Source organism: Triturus cristatus, chromosome 7 (assembly GCF_964204655.1).
Source record: "Triturus cristatus chromosome 7, aTriCri1.1, whole genome shotgun sequence".
In the NCBI taxonomy this organism is placed as follows: Eukaryota; Metazoa; Chordata; class Amphibia; order Caudata; family Salamandridae; genus Triturus; species Triturus cristatus.
In genome coordinates this window covers 487,724,773-487,737,877 of record NC_140590.1, presented here as the reverse complement: position 1 = coordinate 487,737,877, position 13,105 = coordinate 487,724,773, and the positions used below count along the sequence as shown (strand labels likewise).

At 45.9% G+C, this 13,105-nt stretch overlaps 1 protein-coding gene across 3 annotated transcripts in view; it reads right to left on the bottom strand.

Moving 5' to 3' along the window:
* Positions 1-13,105, bottom strand: part of PIK3R6 (phosphoinositide-3-kinase regulatory subunit 6) — a 521,088-nt gene that overhangs the window by 384,486 nt on the left and 123,497 nt on the right. For 2 of the 3 annotated variants that reach the window (XM_085616834.1, XM_085616836.1), the window contains exon 2: positions 1,526-1,631. The gene's annotated coding sequence lies outside the window, so the exon portion shown is untranslated. Of the gene's footprint in view, positions 1-1,525; positions 1,632-2,849; positions 2,962-13,105 lie in introns of those variants that run through there. The other variant, XM_085616835.1, reaches the window with a different exon arrangement.

Below are 13,105 nucleotides of genomic sequence, written 5' to 3'. Positions count from 1 at the left end.
TACCAAGGGCTCGATTCTCTAGCGCGAGATTTACTTGCCATAATAGGGATCAAAAAATCAAGCGCCCTAGTGATCCATTTGCAAAACTGGTCATAACCCAGTTCCACACTATCCAAGGGTCCCAGCGGATCTGCAGCCAAAACCTCATGGAGGTCCTCTAGTCTGAGTTTATTCCAATGCCTTCTAAAAATTGGTCTCGGAGGAGGTATAAAGGGAGTGACGGGCAGCGGAGCTCGAATGGCCACTAAAAAATGATCCGACCACCCCACAGGTGTAATAGAAGAGATGGTAGCTTCCGGAAGATTAGTAAAAAAAGGATCAAGCGTATGCCCTCCCACATGAGTGGGTTGGGCTACCTTTTGATCCAATTGGAGGGCCTCAAGGTCAGCTAAGATGTTATTAACAGCCGGCATACTCCTGTTCTCAAAGTGGAGATTAAGGTCTCCCAAGATGGAGAAATTAGCACAGCCAATAGACAAAGAGCTGACAGCATCAGGGAAAACTTCTCTAAATGCCACGTCACTGCCTGGGGGCCGATAAACCACCATCCCCGAGATAGAAAACTGAGGGCCAATTGGGTGCAGGCCACTTCAACCACGTTTAGAGGAGGGATCACAAACCCTTCAGCACTGGTTAGCCTGTTCAGAGGACAGAGCCCAAGCACGTTAGTACTGGTTAGCAGTGGTAAAGTGCACAGAGTCCCAAGGCCAGCAAAAAAGAATTCAGCAAATAGTGGGATGTAAAGGCAAAAGTTTTGAATGTCAACCCTGCAGAGAGGTCCAGGTCTAACAGTTATTTATTATAAAGTATGTTGGACCTATGATATTTCAGTCCTTTTGATTACTACTTCTTCTGAGTGTCTGTCCTGTTGACTGGAAATGGAAATATTTTATGATTCATTTGGTTGATTGGAAATTGTGAAACAATGCATTTTTCAAACAAATCCTAACAAATAAATTATGAACTGTATCTATATTTGTTCTAGTATATGTGACTGTACCTTTAACCCTAAAGGGATATAGGACGGACATCCTTTGTACTAGAATCTACACATATACAAAAGGCAAGGACAACAGCCTCATGCCCAGCTAAAGCCTTTTCACATGTCAAGCAAAAATTGATGCCTATCTACACATGAAAAAATGATGCCATCTCCATGGAAGAAACAAGTATTTTGTCGAAAGAACCCTGCACACATTCGATTGCGCTCCATGGAGCTTCCTCCCCACTTAACAAAATACCTTATCAAGTATTTAGAAAACGAAAGACCCCGCTTTTCCACTCTGTTCAATTCCAGATTCAAAGAACCCAACCCATGCTAGTAGAACTTCAGAAGGGCAGTCTCCTACAGCAGTCCCTTCCTTGATCAAACTTCAAATAAGCATTGCCAAGAGCTCAGTCCTTGATGTTTATTATGACTTTGCCACCAAAAGCAGGAGGAAGTGGTGGCACTTAACCAAACCATGAAATAAATAACACATTTATTTAGAATGTGATTATTCCTATTTCTTTAATTATCACTTACATTTGTTTGGAGGCATCAGAATGAAGGACCAGGTGAATTGTAGATGAAGAGATCAAACCCACTGCTGGCCGCTTTCTTCTCCTTTGGAAGTAGCACATCCATAGCCCTGCGGTGTCGAAAAGATTGAGGAAAAGTAACAGCTTTAAAATAAATTGAGCTGGTAAGAGGTACTACTCTTGAAAGTGTTAAAGAAATATTGAGACTATTCATACAGATCGAAAGTCTGAGGTTTAAAATAATGAGCTTTTATAACACACCTAGGAGACTTCATCAGAGAGTCATGTCTCGAAAATCTTCAGAACATTGCAAACTGAAAATCGCCAAGAAAAATCAATATCAAGAGAGTGGGTTACGTAAAGCAATAGTTTAAGGCTCTAGCAAGTGCCTTATGTAGTATTTAAAAAGTGACCAATTATATTGAAAGGTTTAAAAAACATATTTTCAAAGTCAATTTACAATTATTTTGGCTACAATTTGATATTCTTGAAAAGACAGGCAGTGTCTGAAAACCAGATCCAGAACAGCTTGTCCCATGAGTTGATATTTGCAGCTATACAATAAAATATAATGTTGCAGAGAAAAATGACAGTGATCAAAGAGAAAGGAGAACAGCCAAGACAGACCACCACCTGAAACAATTGTTCCCAGGTCTTTGCAAATAACCCTAGTCAAATTGAGCACTTTTGGCCTCTGAAGTGCACAGATTCTATGAAGTATTCTCTAACGTCATTCAGTGCAGACTCACGGAATTGGGAAGGTCTGGACCCCAATTTTGTGGTTCTAGAAGGCTACTTACTTAAATAAGCACTTGAAGGTTTTTACAACAACTAATGTTGGTAATTTTACAATTTAAGCGTGATATTACATACAATCATTGGAGTATAGTTGGCATGGTTCCTTCTGATCAAATAATTAGCATCCAGGGAATACACATAACATTCACCTGTAGCATAGTCTACATATATACAATTTTGCTCTCGTATAAGTTAACCACACTAAATACATTTGACATCTGTTATACCTTCATTAACAATTCCCATTTTCAGATTAAACCAATAAAAAACTACCGAGAGAAGTTTTAGAGATTGGCAGCGATGGTGGGCATACGCCAGACTCTGGAACGGGAATTGGCGCACGGAGAAGAAAAATTACAAGCCCTGGAAAGGGAGCTGCTTAACGATCCTGAAGAGATGCCCTGATGGGACAGACAGTGACACTTAGTTTGTGAGACCTGGTAACGCCTTGATAAACATACCCAAACAATTAAATCGCCGGAGGCTATATATGAAGGGGATAGGGCAGGACAGCTACTGGCCCGACTCACCCGGTCGAAGACTTCAGTTAAACCTATGATGGCACCGAGAGAACATGCAGGCGGCCACACGATTAACACCAGCAGCGGTCCGTGCAGGTAAGCGTGTGTGGGGAGGTGTGGGGTGTGATGTCGACAGAGGACGGAGTAGGAATCTTTTATTTATTTAACTTTCCCTATTCTGTTGTATGTCGACTAACCCTCCCCAACCCCGCCCCGGCGCACCGCGCTTACCTGCATAGACCGCCGCTGATTAACACTCAACAGGTGATAAGGCATTTGAAAGACATTTATGGAGAGTATATGCCACAACACACGGACCGGATGCTCAAGCTCTTACCACCTATCTCCAGGGTCTATGCCTGCCACTTCTTACACCGGAAGACAGTGTGTCTTTAGGGGTACCCTTGACCAGACAGAAGCTGCTGCAAGCTGTGAAGGCACTGAAAACAGCTAAAATGCTGCGGAGCGATGGTCTTGAGGGAGTTTTACAAAGCCTATACCAGAACCTTGCTGGACAAACTGCTGCCGGTGTACATGGAAGCATGGGAAAAGGTGATCCTGCCTGACTCAATGAGGGAAGCCCTTGTTGTGCTGATCCCTAAACCAGGCAAGGACCCAATGGAGGCGGGCTCATATCGCCCGCTGTCCATTTTAAATGTAGATTAAAAACTACTTAGTCATGCCTTGGCGGCAAGATCACCCCATTCCTGCAGCAATTAATACACAAAGATAAGTCGGGGTTTTTTATTTCCTGCCGTTAGACTCTATGTAACCTCCGTCACCTGGCATATGTACTACTTGCCCTCCCGCCCCCACGGGACGAAGATCTAGACACCCTTGCCTTTCTGGACATAGAACAAGCATTTGACTCAGTCAGTTGGGATTACATGAGGCAGGTACGGACAGTTGTTGGGCTGGGTATGAGCTTTAGCAAATGGGTCCAATTCCTGTAAGCACACCTAATTCCGAGAGTGCGCATGGGCCACCATGTTTCTGCGAAAATACAATTGAGACTCAGCATGCAACAGGGGTGCCCACTGTCGCCCCTGCTCTGTGCCACTTCAATGGAGTTGCTGGCATGCCGCCTTCAAGCTGTGCCTCATAATTGGGGTATTCGTGTTAGCAGCACCACCCATGTGGTCTCACAGAAAAGAAAAACAATTAAGTATTAGAAGTGGGCAGCACTCTAAACTGGAAACCCTAAGCGGTGTGGCGCCGCGGCCAGGGCGACTGACGCTGGAATCTGGGGCTCACGGTTCGATCCCCGGCACCAGGTCAGCCCAGCACCATGTGACTCTGGGCAATAGCTTGCTTAGCCCCCAGTGCCGGGATGCCTTCGGGTAGCTGTTCACGCTTGACAAATACTGGATTTTTACATTTAGATGCCTTGATGGGTAAATGAAGGCAATCGCAAGCCAATCCATAGGCCCTCTTTTGCACAACAGTCTTTGGAGATGGAGTGGGCATGCCCAAGTGAGCCGCCACTAGCTGTTTCAAGAAGAGAATATACGGTGTGTTTTGCAAACTGTACATAGAGTCCATTATTTTGTGAATGGATGCAATTGGACTCTTAGGTTAGTTCAAGCAGCAGAGCTATTGAGGACCACAACCACATGACAGGTACATCAAAACAATGGGTTCAGTAAGTCTGCCCATGCCCTTAAGGGTCTGCAGTATGCGGGGGAAGATGCAGACAAGATGTGCCTGGTCACCCATTACAAATTAATGGGGTAACCCGATCATCGCCACAGGACCTGGGTACAATGTGATATGAAAAACTTGGGCCTTTACTAACCTTAGGGAAAAAACGCAAATATTGGGGAAAACTTTACCATACGAGGGTTGCCGAACCGGTCAACCACAAGTAATCAATACTATTCACTGTAGTTTTGGGCTAAATGCACACCCTGAAAAGAAAAGAAAACATTTCTAGATATTCAATGTGTATACACAAACTACATCCACAATTATTAGTTGTGTCAAATTCATTTTTTATATATTTTTTCAAAATTCAATATAAACATAGGTCAAATGAGAAAGACCTTACCACGCAGATAAAAGTAAAAGGTTGCTCGAAAGAGAGGGAAGAAAGTGCTCGTGGTGGAGGAGAGAAGGGTGAAAATCACAAGATTTAGAGTTGCAAAGTATTCCTTTGTTTTAAAAGGAGGCTGGTTTACGAAAAAAACAGTAGTCAGGCCTGTCCACAACAGTTATTTACAACATATTTTGTTTTCTTCAGTAAGTGCATGAATGCAGCATCCTGATGGAGGGGGATTGAGCTCAAAACTACAGTGAATAGAATTGTTTACATGTGGTTGACCGGTTCGGCAACCCCCGTATGTGCCTAGTGGTCGTTTTGGGCGGATACCTGTTAATCTATGCCTCTATGTATTACGTCAGGAACAGAACAGGTCTGCATTCCTTTACCACTTGCCTGCAGCGATACATCTCATGAAAAAATAAACAATATTTCAATTTCACTCAGAAACAGAGAAAGTCTGCAACATATAAAGACGTAAGTGCAGTTTTAATATATTTTTAAGATGCGTAAAGGTTATGTGTTGACAAAGATAAATCCCCTACATAGCTCTGGAGAGCTGTGCTGCCCCGTGCGGTTTCTTGTGAGGTCTCCATTAATTTTGTCACTTAGTTTGAGACTCATGCCTCCTTCCAGAGGGTCCTCCGGATACAGTGTTTTGAGACCTCAGAACTGTTCTCTATAGTCAAGACCTCCCCGCAAAGTGCATCCTTATGTTAGAAAGAGACTTATTGAGTTTAAGTGTATTTAAGTATTTTTCTTTTTCTAAAGTAAAGCACCAACAGGACGTTAAACTATTATCGCTATGCTCTTTTGTTTTATTGTGTTCAAAGTGACTAACTCACATCGCACCCCTGAGTAAACTTTGTACTGCTCTGCCCCGAGAGTCAAGTGCTAAAGTAGAGTACATGGTATTTCAATTTAGGGTTCAACATTACTGTGGGCCCGGGCACAAATGGCAAGAAACTTATGTTTTTAGGTCGAGGGACCATCCGGTCTGCCTAAGGCAGAACCGGAAGTCCGGAGATCTTATGTTTCTGAGAGTGGCTCTTTAGCCCGCCTCTCTTTTTGGCTCTCCTCCATTGGCTGGCTTCCTAAACGGAGGCCAGCCATTGGAGGAGAGAGCCGTCCCTCCAAATAGGCTCCATCTTTTTCAGATTCGGGGGCGTGTTCCGTGCTGTTCTTTCCACTTTTTAGCCACGCCCCCGAATCTGAAAACCGCCGCTGTGAAAGGCAGTGGTGTGCTTGTTTTTCTTATTTTTCATTTTTGTCTTATTTTGCTCAGGTGGTCGTCGAAAGGTATCAGAGGGAAAAGTACTTGCCTGTATTGGATAAAACGAAATTTCTAGTTCCCGAGGAACTGACCATGACGAAATTTATCACCATTATTCGGTACGTTGAATGATCTGACCGTTCTGTTGATGTTAAAGTAGGTTGTGATTGTTTTGACGGACACGTGTGGTAATATGAGTCGTTTAATCAAGAGAAAGTTAACCTCGAGCGGCCGTTTTATCTCTCTGCGCAGGCCAGAGTACAAGAAAGGCGCAGCGGAATTTCCGAACTACTCAGGGGGTCTTTCTGGAGCACACCAATTCGAATAGTGTTTTCGGCGCAAAATCCTGTGATTCTGGGAAATCGCGTAATCTTTCCATGAAGCAATTTTGCTGATGCTATTACCTCCTCCGAGGTACAGCTGGCAAAGAGCTGCTAATTTGTCTGTCATTTTAATAAAGTGCTCCGAATTCAGGAAAGGTTAACGCCTGCTGTCTGGAACGCTTATGTGCGACACACATCTGCGTTAAGGCGACAAGTTTTCAGTGACCTTTAGTTGATATAAAAGGATTTTTTTTTTAAGTGGCATTTGGCTTTAAGGGTTCACTAATTGTCTTTCGCCCCCCCACTAATCTCAACATCGACATTTCTGCTTTGCTCGTGGTTCGACACTATTGCGCAACTCTGCTCCCTGAATCCCTGCCTCCGAGTTCCCTCACTCTATTCTGACGCATTTGCAAGGGTTGAACATAGTAGTTACATCTCTTGTTAGAGCGAGGATGCATATCAAGTCTAATGATGCTTGAAGGAAGTTGGACATCCAGGGGCAGATTTACAAGCCCGTGCGTCACTTTTAACATGGGCAAAAGTGGCGCAAGTGGCTTGGAAATCTGCCCCCTGAGTGTAAAGTTCGTTGACTAGTTTTCTGCGGTGCGGTTTGAATCCTGGTACAACTGAGCCACTGTAAACGGGCACCATGTCAATAACAGATCGCATCACAAAAGGTTAGGTTTAACGGCTCAAATACGGCCTTTTTCTTCCATCTCCAGGCAGCAGGCTGTATGCATATTGTCAATGTGCAACAAGGGGGCGTTAGTCTATTAATTATCTTGATTGGTGTTGCTCCTGGTACCTTCAGCCACACCCCCTGCCCCTTAAGCTGACGGTCCCTGTTATAATTGCATTTGTATAGCGCCTAAAACATCTTGCGAGGATTCTAGTCTAGGAGCGTCAGCCAAGACCGCACGGTACACCATGGGGTGTGTTTCATTGAATGTGTGTTTAAATGCTTTCATGTCTATTTGGGAAGTCTTTTGGGGTCATTCGTACCTAGAATTGTGCTTGTCGGTGTGATGTGGGAGCAAGGAGTTGGCAGTAGCTGAATCTACTGTTGTACAGGCTCCTGCACAATTCGTGGCTGCTCGGGAGTAATGCACCGTCTGACGTAGATGCACGTTCTGTATAATGATAGTCACCGGCGAGGCGCAGGAGGGAGGCGGGAGTCGGGAGACTGCAGTTGCAGAAACGGATGCTGAGCGCCAAGACAACCATGACGCAGCTTATATTGTAGCAAGGGATTGTTGCTTTAGAATTCGGTGTAGCGACGTGTGAGGAGCAAGAGACCGAGCCTGTAGGGACGGGCTAGATTTAAGTCTCCTAAGGTAGATGTTGTTGTAGAGGGTGGTTTATTGCACTTTAACCTACTTTAATGGCGGAGCCAATCCTTCCTTTGTTCCCATGTTCTTAGTAAAAAGTTTGATTGGTTTGGGAGGGTTGTTGGTGAGTACAGTCACGTGGTTTGCCTCGAGGTAAGTGGCCATGTTATGAATGTCTTCCTTGTTCACCCTGTGAGGATACAAAACCAGCCTGTGGTCTGAGAATGCTTCATCCAGTCAGGATAAATATTTATTCTGGATTAGCAAATTGTCCAGAATGCAGTGCGTGGCATGCAGGTTTTCAAGTTTATTTTATTCAGCAGTTACTTAAAACCATTGCTACAAAATGTGGCATGCAGTGATTTCGTCTGCACTCAACGCATTGTTTCAGTGACTTTTCGTGGGACTGTTCTCGGTCTGCCTTGTAGCAGTCTTGTAAGTAGTATTCAGTCTAACACAATGTGAAGGACAATGGTGGACCCACCATTGTTTGAACTTGAGTGGGCCTGGGGGTCTTGCCTATAGCTGTGTGCAGTGACTGACTTCCCCACACACGGAATAGTGACCCCCAACTGGTGTGTGGTTTTTTTTCTCTTTCCCATTCCAGGAGCTGCATATTATTTCTCCCCCAGATCACAACTTCAAGAACTTTGCTTTTTGGGTCTCATTCTGTGGTTATGATGTATTGTCTTGCTCAGGCCAGGGGTGTAGCCTGGTCAGTAAGATTGGGGTGGAATGAACTTCTGACTTTCCAAACAATCGCATTGGCAATGCTTGTTAAAATAGATTATGAAAAGCAGGACATGAGGGGGTGTAAGGGGCAGTGGAAAGAGGAAGGTGGATTCTTAGGGGGTACTTAAACAAAATATTTTTCAAACTAACCATTTTTTACGGCTTTCAAAACGGGCAAGATGGAGTGTAATGATGATGGTTTGTTTGGCACTTGCAGTAAAACTACTAGTATTCCTTGGCTATAGAATCTGATAATTCCAGTAGAGCTGCCTTTAGAGTACCTTGCCATAGTTCTATAGCATCTGTTCTGCGGGCATAGGCAGTCTTGAAGGAAAGGCAGTGCAGACTGGTGGGGAGGGGAGGTAGTGCTATCTGGGCACTCTAATGGAACAAATGCAAAATGGTTTACTCCGTGATGGTTGGCATTATACCTCCACATCTGTACCTGGCAGAGCACCGGGAAAATGGAGCACACTCACCCAGGTAAATCTATTCATCCCTCCAGGCTGGTGGTTCTAGCATTGGCGTTCATCTTTAGCTAATCTACTTATTATTGGGTCATTATCCCAGGCCTGGCAAGCAACTTGGAGTCATATCAAGAACGGCGATAACATTATCTGCAGGAAACTGCCGCTAAAGCGGCATTAAGGGGCTTGATAATATGCCCTGGAGTTTTTCAATAGAATCCCAGGTTTGATGTCCTTCACACCAGAACCTGGACTTCTATTGGCATTCTCAAGGGCATATTACCAAGCCCCTTATCACCGCTTTAGCAGCAGTTTCCTGCCGCTAAAGCGGCGATAATGTTCTTGATAATATGGCCCTATGTGTTAACTGCACCCTCTGGGAACGTTTGGCGTATGGTTTCCTCTGGGTAAATGGTGGGAGGATAGTTGCAGCAGTTTTGGCCAAGCTTCCCAGTGGTGTATTTGATGAACTGGAGCACCTAATGCTCTATCAAACTAACTCCACTTTTATCAGGAGATGAGTCCAACTAGGGTTCGGGGAGGCCGCTGACCACTCACAAAAGGTACAGTGGCTGCTAGTCGCTCACCGAGATGTAGATCAGGCCGTCCTTCCTTGGCAAGGGAATGAATACCTGTTAGTTCTCAAACACCCGTTGGGCTCTGTAGACTGGTGATATCTAAGGTAATTATGCACCTTTGCCCCCTCTTTTCTCTCCTTCCTCCCCCCCCTTCCCCATGCTCTCCAGTGATATGTTCACTATAGACACTCACCATAAAGGGAAGGAAATCTAATTAAAATAGCTATTTGTGTGGTGACACTGACTTGAGCAGAAACTATTACTATAAACTAAGTGGAGTGAAACCGGTGATTGTGTGGGCTGTGAGGTGGACCATGTAGTGCATGGTGATACTTTTTAGGTCTCGGCTAGCGAAGGCTGCGCTTGCGCAGTCTTGCTCGGGAGATTTAATGACTTGGAGAAGAGGGGCTTGAACCCGCCCCTCTTCTCCCCTCTTCTCCATTGGCTGGCCTCTTGAATGCTGGCCAGCCATTGGAGAAGAGGTTTGTCTCTCCGAACAGGCCCCGTCCTTTTCGGATTCGGGGGCATGTTTTTTGCTACTTTTCTAATTATCTCCTCCAGCCAATGGCAAGAGGAGAGAAAAGAAAAACATGCCCCCGAATTCGAAACCGCCGCTGCCTTTCTCCGAGGCAATTCTGCTTTGCCTCGGAGAAAGGCAGTGGTGTGCTTGCCTTTTGCTCTGCCTTGTTTGGGTTGTCACATTAACATGGCCGCCGGAGTCATAAAACTCAGTTGCCCACGTGCGTTTCCCCTCTCGTTTTCTCTTCCCTTTCTTTCGCTCCCTTCTCGCTCCGTCATCTCCTTTTCAGTGCGCTCTCTTCAGACTTCTCTAGCCTCTTGTCCCGGAACCAGTTCGCTCCCCAGTTATGCACTGCTGCCTCGCGGTGGCATCTGTCGCTGGCGCGGTGTCGGCTGCGAGCCAAGGGAGCGTCCCTGTCATCTCGAGCCAAGTCATGCGGGTGATATCAGGAATGTGTCTATGCATGTGCTGTGTCTGTTTGTGTGGCTGTTTCTGCAGTAGTTTGTGTGTCTGCCTCCGTGGTGGCTGCTTCTTCCTGTTTGGTTACCGTGTGCGCGATTGCTGGGTTTGAAACTGCCCGAGTGTTTTTTACTTAGAGAAGCTTGTGTGCTCGTGTATGCCCCTTGCCCCGCCCCCCTCCCCGGAATCTCACTGATATCCTCGCGGCTCCACAGTGTTGACCCCCGTGGTTCGGCTCTCAGCCCTGCGTGGAAGGGCGCAGGCCATCCCGGACACGCTCTTGTTATCTAGCGGGCCCGGCCGCCTTTGTGTGGATTCGAGGGAGGTGGAGTCACCCATGTGTGCACAGCGCCTGAGAGGAACGGCACAGTGATCCACGAGTGTCAGGGGCCAAACGCAGCCACCCCCAATCTCTAAGGGCCCCTTTCAGCCCCAGACATCTGAATATTTGTGACGTGGGAGTCCCAGCCCCCCCATCACATCGTGCGGTGGGGGAGGGGGGTATTTTGAGTTACGCCAGCGTTGCTAAGTGCTGTGTGGAAGGTTGCTTTAATACAACAGCTACCAGCTCTTAATTCGCAACCATTGGCATACTAGAATCCGCCTTGCGTACAACCACCCCAACAAGCATACCAACACATGGGGGGCTTTGTGTAAATAGCGCCAAGGGCAAAACCAAATTTTGGCACCATCACCAGCGCCTTCCGTAAAATAAAATCCTAGCACCGCCTGTTTCAGCTCTGTTAGTTTTGAGTCCGAGAGTGTCATACATCCTACATACCCCCCACGAGTCTTTAAAGCAAAGATTACCTCCCCCCCCCAGTGCTTTAAGACCCTCATGGGTGAGTAGTAGCGCTTTACAAGCCCGTGACTGATTGATAAGTTGGGTAAAAGCTAGGGTTGAATACGACACTGGCAGTTTATGCAGAAGAACAGTGTTTAGAGGCTGCTGTGTGTGGCCTGTGTGCAGAGAGCTGCACGCGCCCTTTGCTGTGTGTCTCAGGTGCTCCCTCGTGTCATCAGGAGCGACCATATCCGCCGACATTGTTCCTTTCCTAAAACAAAACACCCCGAGCCTGGTTAGGGTGGTTTTACCCCCACAGTTCCGCAGTCTCTCGTTCACTTCCGAGACCTGCGTCACACATGTTCACGAGTCTATCTTCCTTTTATGTTTTAACGACCATCTGAAGTTCTGCCTCTTGGGAGCCTCACAACTTTGGGCTCGGTGGCTAACAGGCCACACACACAGACCGCCCTTCCCCACCTCCCACCGCTTCCTTCTTGCAGAGGGCCTGTCTCTCCTGGTCTTGCACGGGCCAGGCTACAGAAGTATTCATGGGGAGTGGTGTCCCCAAACTTGAAGCCCCACCCCCCTCACTCAGGGGCTCTCAGGCCAGGCTACTGTGCTGAGGGGGCCTCCCGCACTGCGGGGGGCCTTAGTTATGCCACTCTTCCTGGGTAAGATCCAGTACTTCAATCTGAAACGGCATCAAATATAGCGCCCAGAAGAGGGGGGTGAACATGCCACTCGGATCCCCCACTCCCAGTTTTATACCAGTGAGTGGCTTAAGGAGAAAACCTTTGTGCGTGAGTGGTTGGTTCTAAGCATTCAAGATGCCACAACAGTAACAATATAGAAATGACTAGGCCATGTGCAGGCCTTTTACATTGATTCACTCCCAGTGAATACCAAGGGTGGTCTCGCCCAATCTGGTGTCCCCTGATCTAAGGATTCCATGAAGGAACAGACCTGTAAGGAACAAAGCCATAATCTTCTCGTACAATGTCCCAAACACCCCATCCAGAAACAGACCTATCAATACAAGGCCTCGTACACAATCAATATTCAGAAACAGTAACCCATTAATTAAAATTCACAGGCACTCTATCAATATTCAGGAACAATAATCTATTAACAGAAGCTGCCATGCACTCTAGTACTATGACAAAAACAGAAAATACATCAATACCCCATGCCCAAATCGCCTACTGATAAAAAGTCTCTGAAACCCTATGAATATTCAGAAAATACAAACTATATAAGAAAATCTTGTACCAATAATCAATATCCACAATAACCCAGGTATTCTGCTAATTCTGCAAGGCAGACAGCCCTGGACAAGTTTTTGGGGCACAAGCTCTTCTTGTCAGTGGTTATTGGTCAATGCTTCTTGTGAAATACAGGACTCGATTATTTGCAGTCAGCCTCGCATAATGCACAGGGGGGAGCTTCTTCAGGAAGATTGGGGGGGGGGGGGAGGGGTATGTACGTCAGATTTCCCAACAATCACGCAGGTTAAAATACATTATATGCACTCTCTCTCTATCTCACTCTCTATCACTACATCACTATCTATTTCTATCTCACTTTCACTACCTCACTATATCACAACACACTCTCTCAAAACTTCACTACATCACTCTCTCACTACCTCGCAAATTCACTCTTTCTAACTCACTAATTCACTCTCTCTATCTCACTACCTCACTCTCTCTCTCAAATACACTAAGTCACTTACACTAACTCTTTCACTACCTCACTAC